Genomic DNA, 15,072 nt, shown 5'->3' on the forward strand with positions numbered 1-15,072 from the left:
ATGCACTCAACCTCTAGCCAAATCCATTCCTGAAATGTTATTTTTGGCTATCACAGCTCCAGTTCCTATATGGATTTGCCTCACATTTAAAAATGCTCCTATATGCTGACCTATGATTAATGCACATCCCTTTCCTTGTTTTAGAAAAGGAGACTGGTGGAAGGAGAAAACTCAGGACTCTTTAGTTATTAGGAAATGAGCACTGAATGCCTAAACTATTAGGGAATAATATAAGGAATTGAATTTACATTTGTGATAGTTTGATAAATCATTTATGCTGAAACCTAACTATCTCCCCTCTTCTCTAGGGTATCTGGGGTTGGCAGGGCTTCATGGGCAGAATAGCTCTCTTCTACTATAGTATCAAGTAGTTTGGGGCACATTTTGATGAAGGAAAATAGTATGAAAAGTTGGAGAAAATCTGAGAAACTATCAAGAGCAAGCTCTAGCACGGTGATATTGGTCCTGAGCAGGGTGGAAAGAGTAGCTGACCTTTTTCAGAACACTATTTTAATCACTGCAATTGATCATAAGAGGGGGAACCACCAAAACCTGGAATTATCTTCTGGAGGGTACTACAGGCTTCTGCCGTTAGGTGAGTGTTTTAGAAACCCATCTATATCAGTGTATGAGCTGCCATTGTTGTCAGAGGCTCTTTATGTTTGGCTACAGTTAATTTGTTTGAAGACCCTCTTAACACATTTGCCTATTTCATGATGAGTGATTTGTGAGTGCACCTGCCCACACTGAGAGGAATGGAATGTTTAGCAGTTTTTGACCCAAACCAGCGTGATCCCCATGCCTTGCACTCTCTATTCACTTGATCTCACCCCAATAAACTTTGTTCTGATTCCCCCAGATGAAGCAAGTCCTCAAAGGGAAGTGCTCGCAGATGCGGAAGAGGTGAAACAAAAATGGTAGAAGCATGAAAAGGCATCACAATTGACGAGTTCCAAAACTATTTTGAACAGTGGAAAAAATGTCTCAAGAGGTATATTGCATCCAATGGAGAGTACTTTGAAAATGACTTAAGTTTAAGATTTTGTTTATTTATTTTCAGAGGGGGGAAAGAGAAAGAGAGGGAGAGAAACATCAATAGGGTGCCTTTCACATGCCCCCAACTAGAGGACCTGGCCTGCAACCCAGGCATGCGCCCTGACCGGAACTGAACCAGTGACCTGATGACACTTTGGTTTGCAGGCCAGCCCTCAATCCACTGAGTCACACCATGCAGGGCAGCCACACCAGCCAGGGTTGAAGTTTAAACGTGTAAGAATAAATACATAATTTTTATAGATAAATTCCATGTGGGGGGGTCCCCTGTTCTGTATATTCTGAAAGAAAAAACTGGGAGATCTTCAAAAGTCTTGATAAGGCTTTGCACCCTCACTGCAGTGCTTCTATTCCCAATGCGAGATAACATTTATGGTTGGGGAAGTAGGGAAAGGGAGAAGGAGGTAAGGGACTAATACACACACCTCAAAGCCAATAAAACTTTTATCTGTACTGCGATCAATCCTGTGCTTCTGCTCTCTACTTCAAAATGCTGTTGTTTACTAAATGAGTCACACATCCTGCTTTGAATACTTCATGGCTCTTGAATGAATCATTTCAAAGTACAGAACTGTTCAACAAATAAATACAACTGCAGGAGCAGCGCTCATAGGCTGTATGTGTGAACAAGGTAATTTATAGAGGAAAAATAAAAACAGGAAACTTCTTCCCAAAAATACTCTAGAGAAAATGTTGTCAGGGGAATGAAGGAGGACAAACTAAAGGGAGGGGGGAAACCCACCAGTTGAACCTAAGGTAAATTCTTTCATCTATTAATTGAGGAATTTTCTGTTTTGGCAAGGCTGTTTGAGTATCTTAAAGAGAAGATTCCAGCAGCAGACTAAATTAGTCCATTGTAAAAAGGAGACATTTTGAGAGCAGAGGTATTATTTGGTTGTTGGTCCAACAGTGAAACCATCTGGTAGAACATAAGCTCCTCAAGAACAAGCATCCTCCTTTGTTGGTTCATGCAAGTATTCTAAGGATCTAGAACAGGATCTGAACACAGTAGGCACTTAATAAATATTTGCTGAATGAATGTCAACTAGCATAGCTCACTAAAGTGCTACAAAGCACCCCCAACTACAAAGCTCCTGTCTGTGTGTACAATGGTGGGAGAATTTTCATTGTCCATATCCAAAAGGAGAGTTGATCTTTGAAATATCAACTCTTTCCTATGGAACTAAAACCTGGGCCCAGCCAAGACCAAGAATACCCTAATAAAACCAGTTTAGAATAAGACACATAGAATTTCAAAATATTAAGTAAACAGGAACAGGTCAAAATGATAGCAAAGGGTGAACTATCACAAAGAAAAACTAAGAAAACAATCTCTTCTAAAATTGCATTGGACTTCCAGTGAAGATGGTGACACAGGTAAACACGGCTCACACGATGGGAAAGTCCCAACATGGGAAGCAACCAATCGGTGTCTCTCTCTCTTTCCCCCTTCCTCTTTCTCTGAATTCATTTAAAAAATATCCTTGGATAAGGATTAAAAAAAAAACCACAACTGGATTCCTCATTTTATAAAGTTTACACTACTATAACTAACCAAAGGAAAAGGTATTTTATAATCACATCAACATAGTGGGGGGAGGGGTAAGAAAAATATTAAAACCAGTCAACCTTAAATTGCTGGATCTTTGTTATAACTTGGTATTAATATCAATGCATTATTTTACATCATTTAGAACAATTACACAACTATTCTTCTAAGTAGCATAAGTTTTAAACACTCACCCATACCTGATCACTCATTTTTATCTTGGTTTCTTGTTCCCTCTTCCTGTTTGACAAATGTGAAAAATCATGAGCCCCATAGGAAGTGTCTTGTGCCAAGTAAGTTGCAGGTGACCAATAAATCACAGCTAAAAGAAAACTGAGCTCCAAAGTTAATACAGGCCAACTCTAAGAGACTGGGCAGTGTAGGAAAGAGGGTGGCAAATATAATTTCTTATCAGTTTCAGTTGGGAAAGGTTCAATACTTTGTTTTTAAATCTTGCTTACTATTTGATGAGATTGAGAAATACAATCTTACTTCAGGTTTCAATGTAATTAGCCAAAGTCTTGGTCATCTCAACTTCATCTATAAGATTCCGTAGTATCACAGCAAAGTGGTAAGTGTAAATCTTTCTCTTTCCTCTCTTTCTTCCTCTTTTAATTTTTTTTGAGGGGAGTGTAAAATATATACAACAAATTTACCATTGTAACCATTTTTTTCTTCTTGTTTTTTTTATCCTCACCCAAGGATATCTTTTAACTGATTTTAGAGAGAGAGGTAGGCCCCCACTGTTGGCCCCCAAACATAAACTAATACTTCTTTTAAATACATTAGTTCCTTAAATTATGAGGAAAACAACATCTGAAGTTACTAATCATAGTTACAGTAATATTAGCTTTTACACTAATATTTTTTCTTTAGAAGTGTTAGTCTCTTAAATCACGTAGAAAGCAAAAAAAAACCATTCTTACAATAATAATAGCTTTATACAATAATTTCCCAGGTATTTACCTTTCTTGAGATTTTTATTTCTCCCTATAGCTTTGAGATACTGTCTAGTATCCTTTCATTTCACTTTTCAGGACTCCCTTGAGCATTTCTTGCAGGGCAGGTCTAGTGGTCACAAATTCCCTCAGCTTTTGTGTATCTAGGAATGTCTTAATTTCTCCCTCACTTTTGAAGGAAAGTTTTACTGGACAGAAGATTCCTGGTTGACAGTTTTTTCTCTTAGAACCTTCATACATTGGCCCACTGTCTTCTAGCCTCCAAAGATTTTTATTTTCTGTTCCTCACATTCAATTATTTCCATCTCCTATCTTCAAGTTTGCTGATTCTTTCTTCTACCTGCTCAAATCTGCCTCTGAATCCTTCTAGTAAATTTTTTCATTTTGGTTATTGTACTTTTCAGTTCCAGAATTTCTTTTTGGTTTCTTTTCAGGTTTTCTATTACCTTATTGATATTTTTTATTTTGTTCATACATTGTTTTCTTGGCTTTCACCACAACTTCCTTTTTGAGCATCTTTAGGACAGTTGATTTAAAGTCTCTCTGTCTAGTACATCTGCCGTCAGGTCTTTTTCACAACAGTTTTTTTCCTTTGAATGGGTCATACTTTGCTGTTTCTTTGTGTGCCTTGTGATTTTTTGTTGAACACTGGACGTTTGATTCTATTAATAAAGTTGTAACTCTAAAAAATCAGATTATCTTCCTTCCCCAGGTTTTGCTGATTTTTGTAATTGTTTTAGTGTTTATAATTGTTGTAGGGTGTCTCTGTGCCAAGGTTCAGTCTCAGGTGCACACTCAATGTCTTCTCAGGTCTTTATTGAGCCTTTATCTGGGCATGTACAGTCATTTTCTAATTTTCCTCACACAGGCAATTGTTTTTGAATATCCTAGTTTTTAATTCTGCCTCCTAAAAGTGGAAAAGTGAAAAGTGAAGGAGAGAATAAAAGGTTCAAGTGTTTTAAATCCCCTAGAAGCCACACCAACCAGACAAGAAGGGGCCTGTAATAATGTGGGGGAGGGGTTTGTAACAATGTAGGGAGGACCAACAAAAAGGCCACTCACATCTTTGTCTATACCTCTGTGATTAAAAGCAATAATCAGCAGTCAGGGTACAGATCCCTGATATCTAGAGGACAGGGTCCCTTTTGCTCATACGAGCTCCTACCCTCCGTATACAAGCTGCTCCAGGAACATATGCACAACTGCCTAGGATGGGGGATGGGGATGCATAGCTGCTTCTGCCCCTCGGCTAAGTTGACTGAAATTAACCACAATTTTCCTTCAATTCTTCCCCTGAAAGCTGCATGCCTTCAGCAGATTCCAGAGCTCCAAAACAGTTTTATCAGACAGATTCTGCCAGTACAATTATTGTCTAGGTGAGAATACCAATTCCTTGTACTTATTCTGCCACCTTTCCAGAATCCCTTTTTTTCTTTTAAATAATATTTGCTTGTGACTTTTTCCAGTAAGGCCATAACTACATTCTGTGTCCAATGACTTTAACTGGAAATCCACATAGTTTATAAGGCCTCTCTGGTCCTGAAAAGACTGTTGTCAATTAATGCCTGTCATGCGGGACTGCTTAGGGGAAGAGCAGAGAAAGGGAAGAGGTAATAGGTTTGATGAAAGCACCATTGGTTTCTTAACCCACCCTCATTCCCAACCCTTCTCCCCCGTTTGTCTTTTACTACAAAGGCCAAAAGCCAGATAATCAGTTTCCTAGCTTCCCATGTAGCTAAGATTAAACCTGTCACAAACTTCAGGCCCATGGGACACAGAAATCCACTGAGGGGGTTGGGGTTGAAACTGTATTTCTGGGAAAGCTTTTTTCCCTTATAAAAGGTAAAGATAGAAAAGTCCTTGTTGCTACGTCTTCTTCTTTACTTCTCACCCTCTATCTGTAAGGTAACAAACTTGAGACTAAAAGATAAAAGCTAAAAATGGTGAGGCAGAGACGTAGAAGGAAGCTAGGTCCTCTTGCTTAGCTGTTTCTAAGTCCTAGTTATAAACATATTGTGTTATAGGGATTCACAAAGTTGTAAGCTATTGTTAGGTACTTGTAGCTGAAACCATTCCTAATCAACAAATGATGCTTTTCAAGATATATAGATATGTCCTGTTTTTCTATTTAAGGAACTTGGAAAGTGAAATATGCAAGGAAGTATCTCATTCATTCTGTATCTTCGTGAATATTTATCAGTTGTATCCTAATGCAGAGTTCCATTTTCACTTTCACATAGTATGCTGGATAAATCACTCTATCTCATCATTTCCTATTGCCCTGGGGTTCTTTAAAAACAATGGTTATTTACTGTTTGGGGATGGTAAGAGAGGCACCTTATGATAATGCTCTTGAAACTGAGGCAGTTGAAGGTCATCCTTCACTAAGGTTTGGACACAGAAAATAAAAATGGTTAGGTTGAGCCACATCTTTTCTTAGTTCTGTATGCTCTTCTCCCTCAATACCTAATGGCTGACTCTTTATTAAACTCCAAGGCACTCTTGGGACCTGTGCTTGAGAATTAACAACAATATCCATTATCTTTCTTTAGATGGCAGCTACTTACATGGATGGATTAAATGCTCAACAAACTCTAAAAAGACCAGTGCCTTGGAGCATTGAGATTCCAATAGCAATTCAGCAGGACTTGATTCTATGTCAGTCACATGACTAATTGCTTCCTCCATAGCTCTTGCCTCATGGTAGATCTTTTAGTATTCTACTTTCCAGATGCTGCCACTTAGTTGAGGTACCACTGAAGTTCCCAAAGGGATATTAGTTCTTAACAATGCAAGGAAAGCTTCTTTTGGGGGTCAGAATGATTATCACTCAGTCCTATTAGGTTCTTACTGACATTACCCATCTATATTTTTCGATCTCATTTCTCTTCTCAAATTATTATTAGAATATTATGATGTACAGAGCCTTTGAAAAACACATAAAATACTTTTATCTCCTAATCTGCTATATAGTAAGCGGTGCTATTCCTGAATCTCACATATGGGTGGGAAGAACAAGCTGTAATACAGTGTGAACAGCATGGACCTTAAACATTAGATTTAGGAAAATCTATTAAATTGTGTTTTTCTCAATTGGGCTGCTAAAAATTTCATTATGGAAAAAATTCTAAACACCTTGATAAACAGGAGATTATGAAAGTTTACAATGAGCTGAGCAGAGCATACACAAGTCAAAGTATAGAGCTTATGCAATTTAGTACTGTAATAGTTAAGCCAAAAGAAAAATTGAAGCTGGAGAGGTGAGAGGATGGGAGGGAGGGAGGAAGGAAGGAGGATGGGAGGGAGGGAGGGAGGGAGGGAGGGAGGGAGGGAGGGAGGGAGGGAGGGAGGGAGAAAAAGACAGGGAGGAGGGAGAGAGAGAGAGATCTCTGTCTCTAAACTCACTCACAAAAAAGTTCCAAACTGCAGTAGTACATTTTTGTTTTAAGCAAGCTATCAAAGTTTAAATGCCCAGAACCTTAGCAAGGGGTTATAGGCTGGTAAAGAAAAAGGCAAAGATTCAAATGGTTTGGTAGAACTTTTGAATAAACCAGAAGCTTGTACATAGGGTATACTGATTCTGTCTTGCCACCTTAATTTAACACAGAAAACATTTCTTACCTTTATTTGTTGACATATTCAGTGAATTATCTTTGTGTCTAACTTGGAAAGTTTTGAATTAAAACTAGACAAATGGGAAACTCCTTAAATTTTGGATGTTTGCTTTTTAGCCATAAGAAATGTTTTTTAGAATGTTAGCCACTGAATAGAAGAACAACACAGGCAGGCAGGGGAAAAGGATGGAATCTATGTTGCTCAACAGTAATGCTTATCCACATGCTTCTTGATTGTCACAGTGATCCAATACAGTAGCAATACATTAGTTTCCCCAGAAACTGCCCCTGCTGACCTCTCCAGACACATCTCCTGCTGCTCTCCATCATTATTTGTGCTCCATCAACAGCAAGCTACCTATAGTTTCTCTGAATGTACCACGTTGTTTCTTTCTTTTGTGTCTGTTATTCTCTTACATGCAAAATGTTCTTAACCTTCTCTGTCTGGCAAATTTCTCTTTATCTTTCAAAACCACTTAAAGTATCATTTCCTCTATGAAACTTTCCCTGATGTCTACCAGACCTCTTAGTACTTGAAAATGCTGTATTTATATTACTACATTTATCATACTACAATGTGATTACATATTTTAAAGATTTTATTCATTTTTTTAGAGAGAGGGGAAGGGAGGGAGGGAGAAAAAGAGAGAGACACACATTGATGTGAGAGAGATATCAGTTGCCTCTTGCACACCCCTAACTGGGGACCTGGCCCACCACACAGGCAGGTGCCCTAGACTGGGAATCGAACCACCAACCCTTTAGTTTGCAGGCCGGCACTCAATCCACTGAGTCACACCAGCCAGGTCAATTAATTACATTTTATGTGTCTGACTCCCCATGAAATAGGGAATAAATATTTTTATTTTAATATTCCTTTTCTTAATTTTTATTTATTGGTTTTTAGAGGGGAGGAGAGAAAGACTGATTTGTTGTTCCACCTATTTATGCATTCATTGGTTGACTCTTCAGTATGCCCTGACTGGGGATGTAACCTGCAACCTTGGTGTATTGGGATGGCATTCTAACCAACTGAGCTACCTGGCCAGGGCTACATTTTTCTATCACTAGTACCTAGCATGATGTCTAGTACATTACAGATATTCAAAAATTTTTAAGTTAAATTGAACCCACAAAAGCTAATAAGGGTCTGACTGAATTGAGAAAATTATTCATGGGCTAGTTTCTGAAAACCAGTTCCCATGCTTACTTAAAGTTGGAGATACCTGGAAAAATACACAAGGAAAAAGTATGCCTTGATTTTATTCTTTTGATGGATCCTTTGCACAAATGTCTTACTACAGACATTTGTGAAAACCCATATTCAATTTTTTTCTCCGTACATGAGAATATGCTTATTTTTAGAGAGAAATGGGGGAGGGGAGAGAGAGAAAGAGAGAAACATCAATTGGTTGCCTTCTGTATTGTATGCACATTGACTGGGGATCAAACCTGCTACCTAGGTATGTGTCCTTACTGGGAATTGAACACTCAACTTTTTTTTTTTTTGGATGTATAGGATGACACTCCAACTGAGTCACCAGGCCAGGGCCCCATATTCTATCTTCGATTGTGGTCTAAAATGATAACAAATTGTTCTTATTATATACACCTCCTACCCTATTATATCAGAATGCAGACAAACCAGGAAGTATTAATGGGATCCTATTAACCTTCCTATCATATTACAACAGCCACATCTGTTAGGGAAAGAAAGGAGTAAGGATAAATATAAAAGCCATTAAGCATACTGATGGGTGTCAGGGATGAACTAAGACTCTGGTACTCCCAGTCCTCACTTCTTGGTAACAACTCACTATTGCAAACTGCAGATTTCAAACCACAGTGTGGCAGGCTGATAATGGCTCCTGTATTAGTTTGCTAGAGCTGCCCTAACAAAGCACCATAATATGGTGCATCAAAGAACAGAAATTTATTGTTTCAACAATTGTGGAGGCCGGAAGTCTGAAATCAAGGTATCAGTAGGATCAGTTCCTGCTGAAGGATGTGGAAGAGAATCTGTCCCATGCTTCTCTCCTAGTTGCTGGTGGTTTGCTGGCAATCTCTGGTGTTCCTTGGTTGTGATAGAATAATCCCAATATTATCATGGTGTTTTCCCTGGGTGCACATCTGTGTTGTGCACCCAGGGAAAAGTTTCCTCTTTTTATAAGGATGCCAGTTATATCGGACAGAGGCCCACCTTATTCCAGTATTACCTCATATTAACTAATTACATCAACAACAACCCTATTTCCAAGTGAGGTCACATTCTGAGGTACTTAGGGCTAGGACTTCAATGCATACATTTTGAGAGACACAACTCAGCCTGTAACAGCTCCCAAGGATATGGCCAGAAGCTGGAAGAGGTAAGGAAAGGATTCTCTTGGGAGCCTCCAGAGAGAGAAGGGCTCTACCTATACCTTGATTTCAGATTTCTGGCCTCCTGAACTATGACAGTAACAGATATGGTAGATAGTAACCAAATTATATCAATAGTCACTTTAAATGTCAGTGATCTAAATATACCAATTAAAAGACAGACACTGTCAGAGTGGATAAAAAACAGTAAACCCAACTATGTGTTGTTTATAATAAACTTGCTTCAATAACAAAGACACATATAGATAAAAAGTAATGAGATGGAGAAAGATATACCATGGTAACAGTGATCAAAATAAAGTAGAAGTAGCTATATTAATTTCATACAGAGCAGACTTCAATGCAAGTAACATTATCAGGAATACAGAGAGGCATTACATAATAATAAAGGAGTCAAAAGTCCAAGAAGACAAACTAAGACTTAATGTATATGTGCCTAACAACACAATATCAAAATACATGAGGCCAAACCGATAGAACTGCAAGCAGAAAGAGATGAATCCACTATTATAATCAGAGACTTTAACATTCTTCTATCAGAAGTGGACAGATCCAGGAGACAGAAAATCAGTAAGGACACAGTGGAACTCAACAGTACCATCAATCAACTGGATATAATTGACATTGATAGAATACTTCATCTAAGAACAGATTACACATTCTTCTCAGGTTCACGTGGAAGGAACATTCACCAAGATAGACCACATTCTAGGTCACATAACACACCTTAACAAGTGTAAAAGAACAGAAATCATATAATGTCTGCTCTTAGACCACAATGCAATTAAACCAGAAATCAATAGCACGAAGACAGCTGGAAAATCCCAAAATACTTGGAGATTAATAACATTTCAGTCAAAGAAGAAACTGACATCTCAAGAGAAATTTTAAGATATCTTAAACTAAGTGAAAATAAAAATACCAAAATTCATGATATGTACAAAAACAGGGCTTAGAGGGAAATTTATAATATGAATGGTATAACAGGAAAAAATCTAAAATCAATAACCTAAGTTTCCACCTTAGGAAACTTAAAAAAAAAAGACAAATCCAAAGTAAGCAAGGGTGGAAGGTGGGAAGTGGGGGGAGGTGGGGTAGGGGATAGCAGTGACAGAAAAATGGAGACAACTGCACATGAACAACAATAAGAGAAATCATGATAAAAATACTGCAAAGTAAGGAGAAAAAATAATGAAAATTGGAGCAGAAATCAATGAAACTAAAAACAGGAAGTCAATAACAAAAATCAATAAAACCAAAACCTGGTTCTCTGAAAAATATCAATAAAATAATAAACTTCTAGCTAAGAAGAAATATTATGAACAACTTTATGCCCACAAACTTGTTAACCTAGATGAAATGAATGAATTCCTTAAAAGATACAATTATCCAAAAATCACACAAAAAATGTACAATCTGTCAAGGCCTGTATCTATTAAATTAACTAAATCAATAAACAACCTTCCAAAACAGAAAGTACCAGGCCCGAATGGGTTGGTGCATTCTACCAAACACGAAAGGAAAAAATTATACCTATTCTCTACAATCTCCTCCAGAGAATTAGAAGCAGAGGGAATACTTCCTAACTTATTCTATAAGGCTAGCATTACTCTAAAACCAAAACCAAAGAAAGACATCACAAGAAAACACTACAGACCAACATCTCTCATGAACATAGATGTAGAAATCCTCACAAAATACTAGTAAATCAAATCCAACAATGTATAAAACAACAATGTATAATTATATACCACAACCAAGTGGGATTTATATCAGGTAGGCAAGACTGGTTCAACATTTGAAAATTAATGTAATCCATTATATCAGCAAGCTAAAGAAAGAGAAAAATCACACGACCATATCAATAGATGCTAAAAAAAAATCTGACAAAATCCTATACCTAGTCATGATAAAAACTCTCAGGAAACTAAGAATACAGGGGGATTTCCTCAACCTGATAAAGAACATCTATAAAAAGAACTTACAGCCAGCATCATACTCAATAATGAGAAACTTAAAGCTTCCCTACTAGATCAAGAAGGCAAGATGAGACTTCCAGCCAAGATGAAGGCTGGATATGCTTCCAGCCAAGATGGAGACTAAGTAGGTATGCTTCACCTCCTCGCACAACCAAAAGAAGGATAACAACCAATTTAAAAACAAAAAACAACCAGAACTGCCAGAAAATCAAACTGCATGGAAGTCTGGCAATCAAGGAGTTAAAGAAATACTCATCCAGACTGGGTAGGTGGGCTGGAGACAGGCACCTGGGATGAACAGGATGAGCAGCCAGGTAGCCTCTGGAAGACTGGGTGGGTGAGGCAGTGACTGGTGGACCATGTGGTCCACATGAGGACCATGTTTTTATCCACATTCATGTGTGTATAAAAACTGGGAGGAACAACTGGAGAAGAGCAATCCCAGCCCAGGACAGACCAAACAACCCACAGTTCCAGTGCCACGAAAGAAAGCCTCATAACCTCTGGCTATAAAAATCTATGGGGGTTGTGTTAGTGGAAGAAACTGCCAATCTCTCAGGGCAGTCAGTTTGAGGAGCCAACAGGGTCCTAGAACATACACAAGTCCACCCACTCAGGAAATCAGCAGCAAAGCGGCAACTAGAAAGGCACCAATTGCTTGTAGGAAGCGAGGGAAGTGACTGTAAGTGGGCCAAGAGCTGAGCAAGTGGCCTTGTTCCCTCTCTGACCTCTCCCTCACATACAGTGCCTCAACACAGCAAAGCTGGTTGCCCTACCCTGGCAAATACCTAAGGCTCTGCCCCATACAACATAACAGGTGCTCCAAGACAAAGAAATATGGTCCAAATGAAATAACAGATCAAAACTCCAGAAAAAGAACTAAGGAGGTAGCCAACCTATCAGATGCGGAGTTCAAAATACTGGTCATCAGGATGCTCACAGAATTGAATATGGCTGCAAAATAAAAGTAGTGGAGCCTTACAAAGTGAAATAAAGAAAAATATATAGGCAACAGGGAAGGGAAGGAAACAGGGACTCAAGTCAATGATTTGGAACAAAAGAAAGAAGTAAACATTCAACCAGTACACAATGAAGAAACAAGAATTCAAAAAATGAGGAGAGGCTTAGGAACTTCTGTGTTAACTTTAAGCGTTCCAACATCCAAATCATAGGGGTGCCAGAAGGAGAACAGGAACAGTAAGAAATTGAAAACTTTAAAATTTTTATTTATTTATTTATATTAAGTATATTTTATTAATTATGCTATTACAGTTGTCCCATTTTTCCCTCCTCTTTACCCCTCTCCACCCTAAACATCTCCACCTTCCAGCATTCCCCCCACCCTTACTTCATGTCTATGGGTTACAACCATGTAAGTTCTTTGGCTTCTCTATTTCCTATACTCAACTTACCACTGTCTATTTTATGCCTACCAATTATGCTTCTTATTCCCTGTGCCTTCCCCCTTTCTCCCCCTCCCCATTGATAATCCTCCATGTGATCTCCATTTCTGCGATTCTGTTATTGTTCTATTGTTTGCTTAGTTTTTGTTTCTTAGGTTCAGTTGTTGATAGTTATGAGTTTGTTGTCATTTTATTGTTCATAGTTTTTGATATTCTACTATTTCTTAGATAAGTCCCTTTAACATTTTGCCCTGGCTGGTGTAGTTCAGTGGATTAAGCTCAGGCCTGTGAACCAAAAGATCTCAGTTCGATTCCTGGTTGGGGTGCATGCCTGAGTTGCAGCCCAGTTCCTGGCAGGGAATGCCTGGGAGGCAGCCATGCACTGATGTTTCTCCCCCTCTCTCCTTCCCTTCCCCTCTAAAGATAAATAAATAAAATCTTTAAAATAACATTTCATATACTAAGGACTTGGTGGTGATGAACTCCTTTAGCTTTACCTTATCTGGGAAGCACTTTCTGCCCTTCCATTCTAAACGACAGCTTTGCTGGATACAATAATCTTAGATGCAGGTCCTTGCCTTTCATGGCTTGGAATACTTCTTTCCAGCCCCTTCTTGCCTGCAAGGTTTCTTTTAAGAAATCAGCTGATAGCCTTATGGGAACTCCTTTGTAGGTAACTGTCTCCACTTCCCTTGCTGCTTTTAAGATTCTCTCCTTCTCTTTAATCTTGGGCAATGTAATTATGATGTGCCTTGGTGTGTGCTTCCTTGGGTCCAACTTCTTTGGAACTCTCTGAGCTTCCTGGACTTCCTGGAAGTCTATTTTCTTTGCCAGATTGGGAAAATCCTCCTTCATCATTTGTTACATATAACTAGTGAGAATGGAAAATGGTATAGCCACTTCAGAAGACAGTTTAGCGGTTTCTAACCAAACTAAACATACTCTTACCATACAATCTAGCAATCATTCTCTTTGGTATGTATCTAAGCAGTTGAAAACTATGTCCACACAAAAACCTGCACATGGATATTTACAGCAGCTTTGTTATTAATTGCCAAAACTTGGAAGCAACCAAGATATTCTTCCGTAGGTGAGTGGATAAACTGGAGTAGATCCAGACAATAAAATAGTATTAGGTGCTTAAAAAAGAAAGAGCTCTTAGTGTACCCATGCCAGAGTAAACTGCAACCTTGAAGCACTGCCCAGCCTCCTTATCTGTGGACTGTGGGTACTGAAGGGGGTTGCACAGTGTGGAAAAAAAAAGAAAAAAAATAAGAGGTTTCAAGGTATGAAGAGACAAAGTACTAGGTACATAATACTAAGTGAAAGATGCTGATTTGAAAAGATGCCGATTTGGCCCTGGCTGGTGTAGCTCAGTGGATTGAGCACGGGCCTGTGAACCAAAAGATCACAGTTTGATTCCCTGTCAGGGCACATGCCTGGGTTGCAGGCCAGTTCCCAGCAGGGGACACATGAGAAGCAACCATACATTGATAGTTCTCTCCCTCTCTCCTTCCCTTCTAAAGATAAATAAATAAAATAAAAAAAGAAAAGATGCCAATTTGAAAAGACTACTTACTTATGATTCCAACTATGTGGCTTTCTGGAGAAGATGGAGCTATGGTAACAGTAAAAAGATCAGTGGATTGCCAGAGGGGTGTGGGGGAGAGGGAGGAAGGGTGAACAGGTGGAGCACAGAGGATTTTGAAGGCGGTTAAAATACTGTGTATGATAACATAATAATAGATACGTGTCATTATTCATTTGTCCAAACCCACTGAATGTACAATAAGAACAAACCCTAAGGTCAACTGTAGACTTTGGGTGATTTTGATTTATCTATCAGTGTAGGTTTATTGGTTGTAACAAATGTACCACTTTGGTAGGGGATGTTGATAATGGGAAGAAGGTTATGTATGTGTGGGGGCAAGGAATATATACATGGGGAATCTTTTTATCTTCCTCTCAATTTTGCTGTGAACCTAAAACAGCTCTGAAAGTCATAAAAAATTGAAAACCACTAAGTAAAAGTAAATAGCTTATTACACATTTATGCTCAGAAAAAAGCTTGAAAAATTAAGTCTGAGGTAGAGTACTCATTGCTTATTAATCTAATGTTATGACAGAAAAGCACAG

At 38.5% G+C, this 15,072-nt stretch overlaps 1 protein-coding gene across 8 annotated transcripts in view; it reads right to left on the bottom strand.

Moving 5' to 3' along the window:
- Nucleotides 1-15,072, bottom strand: part of ATF7 (activating transcription factor 7) — a 104,386-nt gene that overhangs the window by 51,096 nt on the left and 38,218 nt on the right. Inside the window, exon 2 of one of the 8 annotated variants that reach the window (XM_037137564.2) lies at nucleotides 3,569-4,468. The exons of the other annotated variants lie outside the window; for them this stretch is intronic. The gene's annotated coding sequence lies outside the window, so the exon portion shown is untranslated. The remainder of the gene's footprint in view (nucleotides 1-3,568; nucleotides 4,469-15,072) is intronic. 8 annotated transcript variants of the gene reach the window in all.

This window comes from Artibeus jamaicensis, unplaced genomic scaffold (assembly GCF_021234435.1).
Source record: "Artibeus jamaicensis isolate MK-2021 breed Jamaican fruit bat unplaced genomic scaffold, CSHL_Jam_final contig_233, whole genome shotgun sequence".
Taxonomy (NCBI): Eukaryota; Metazoa; Chordata; class Mammalia; order Chiroptera; family Phyllostomidae; genus Artibeus; species Artibeus jamaicensis.